Genomic DNA, 2,713 nt, shown 5'->3' with positions numbered 1-2,713 from the left:
TATTTTGTCTGCAATAGCTTGTGACTTTCTTCAATGGGAATGACCACACAAATCAGCCGCATTGGGATGCCAAGTGCTTCACACAGAGGTACATAAATCATTCGTCAAGGAGTAATGCAAAGATTTTTAAGATTCTTCGAAAGCTCGATACCACGGCTCATGTCCTAGCTACTCAGGCATTCAACTAGTTCTCAAATACGGATCACCTATACCAATACTAGTCATGTAAACAGCTGTCCTACAAGGATAGCCTTGCAATATGTAATTGGTGACTCATTCACCATCATTGCAGCACACTGCTGCTAATAAAGTTTGCTTTTTATCAAAAAAAAAGCCCCTTGCTCTTATCAACCATTCCATTTGCAATGTGTAAGCGGAGCTCACCGCCATCACAGGCCGGTCGGCAATATATTATATGCTACAACTATAAAACGGTTTACATCCTTCTCAATGCTTCCACAGGAATGAGAATATAGCACGAAGCTTCGTCTTGCTTTCCATGAAAGGAACAGGGCAGTGAATGGGACGACCAAGCTTTACAGTAATAATAAATAAAAGGTGTGGGAATATCTTTTGTCTATTAGGGCTTGCTTGTTTCTCATGCTCTAAAGTTTAATTAGTAAGCTAAAGTTAAGTACTAACTTTAGACTACTTTAGTTCACTTGTGTAGCCTAATGAACTAGTGACTTTTTTATGAGGTTGGTTAAATTTGATAGTATTTTAGACTACATGTTTGGAAATTCAAGAGCTAAAGTGGTTTAAAGTTTAGTGGCAAAACTTTAGACCGTGGCATCCAAACGGGGCATTTTTGTTGCATTGCTCCCTTATGTTCTTCCTACCGGTACCGAATGTACCAGAATCTTACTCCTTATTAATTATCTAGTCAACCAGTGATGTCCCCATAACCAGTCCGTTTAAATGGAGCTCACTGTCGTCACCAATAACGGCCAATAATACAACTATAAAATGGTTTACAGTAGTAAAGAAAAAGGGGAGGTTGTAATTTCCATATAGGAGCAATAATGCAGTGCAAACACAACTGCAGACGCCCTCTTTGCCGAGTGCTGGGGGCACTCGGCAAAGCCAGCCAAGCACTCGGCAAAGGCTTTGCCGAGTGCCGCACTCGGCAAAGGTCTCTCGGCAAAGATTTTGTCGGCAAAAATTTCTTGGCCGAGTGCCAAAAATCGACACTCGGCAAAGTCTTTGCCGAGTGCCAAGCCCGCACTCGGCAAAAAAATAACTGTCGTCAACATTTGACGCCGGTTTTGCCGAGTGCCTAGGGACTGGCACTCGGCAAAATTTGAATGTTTGCCAAGAGCCAGGGCTGAGCACTCGGCAAAGAAACAATTTTTTTTAAAAAAATCTTTTTAAAAATAGTCTTTGCCGAGTGGTACCATCTGGCACTCGGCAAAATTGACCTCATTGCCAAGTGCCAGACTGTGGCACTCGGCAAAATTGACCTCTTTGCCGAGTGCCAGGCTGTGGCACTCGGCAAAACTGGGGAAGTGGCTGTTTTTGCAGCATTTTTTCCCAGCTTTGCCGAGTGCCACAGCCCTGACACTCGGCAAAGACTTCTTTGCCGAGTGTTGGCACTCGGCAAAGCTGGGAAATTTGCAATTTTTTTTTGTTTGTTGCTTTCCTTCGAAAGCAAACACGCAAAACTCATATATAATACATGAGACAGCACACAGGCATTTAGCATCACACAAAACGCATACATAATCCATAATACATCACAAGCACATCCAACATCCATCACAAGCACATCCTCCTAATCCATCACACGCACATCCAATGTGCAAATCCATGACAACATCTAAGAAGTCTTCATCCAACACAAGTCCTAGATCAAGAAAAGTCAATGAAACATGAAGGGGCACCACCTACTGCCACTGATCCCAATGGGAGCCTGAAGGGGCACCTCCGTGCGGTGGTGGACCTGTCTAGCCGGGGTGTGTGTGCTGAGGCGAAGGAGTCGGGTTCGAACCCGACGACTGTTGCACAAAGAAGAATTGAATTCATTAGTATCTACACAAGCTAAAGGACTTGATCAACCATATATATATATACTCACCGGAGTGCCTAGAGCCAGAGGAGTAGGAGGCACAACTGGAGCGAGCAGCGACTGGGGCACCACCACATCCGGGAGAGCGGTGCCGAGGCTCGACATGAATGAGAATATGTCCTGCATCCTCTGCGCCTCGGCCGCCCTCTGGGCCCTCAGGACCTCCCACTCAGCCCTCTCGGCCTCTCTCTGGGCCCTCTCCCTCTCCCTCTCGACCCTCTCAGCCTCCATCCTCTCCACAGTGGCCTGCAATATTCAATCACCAACGTTTAAACAATGCAAATGCAAGGTACATGTGTAAAAGTAATGAACGGCGAATGAAATAGAACTAACCTGGAGTGCCGCCATCTGCTGCAGTGTGCTCGCCTGCCGAGGTCAAATGGGGACGGAGGAGCTTGTGCTCTGTGCTCGGATCTGGACGAGGTTGGGCACAGAGGTCGAGTCGACCATGTTGGAGGCCATCCAGTACCGGCCGTGCTGCTTCCCTCCTCCGAGCCTCATCACGAGGTCGGTATCAAGGGGCTGGGTGGCGGGGTCGAAGTCCTCCCCATGCCGCTCGCGGGCCGCCGAGGCGTAGTCGGTGAGCTTGCTGTGGACGCTCGTGTTGCTGTACGCCTCGGGCCCATCCTCCGGGTTGTAGACGGTGTC

Source organism: Miscanthus floridulus, chromosome 3 (genome assembly GCF_019320115.1).
Source record: "Miscanthus floridulus cultivar M001 chromosome 3, ASM1932011v1, whole genome shotgun sequence".
NCBI classification, from domain to species: domain Eukaryota; kingdom Viridiplantae; phylum Streptophyta; class Magnoliopsida; order Poales; family Poaceae; genus Miscanthus; species Miscanthus floridulus.
The sequence above is the reverse complement of the archived record's forward strand: the minus strand, read 5'-3'. Positions refer to the sequence as shown.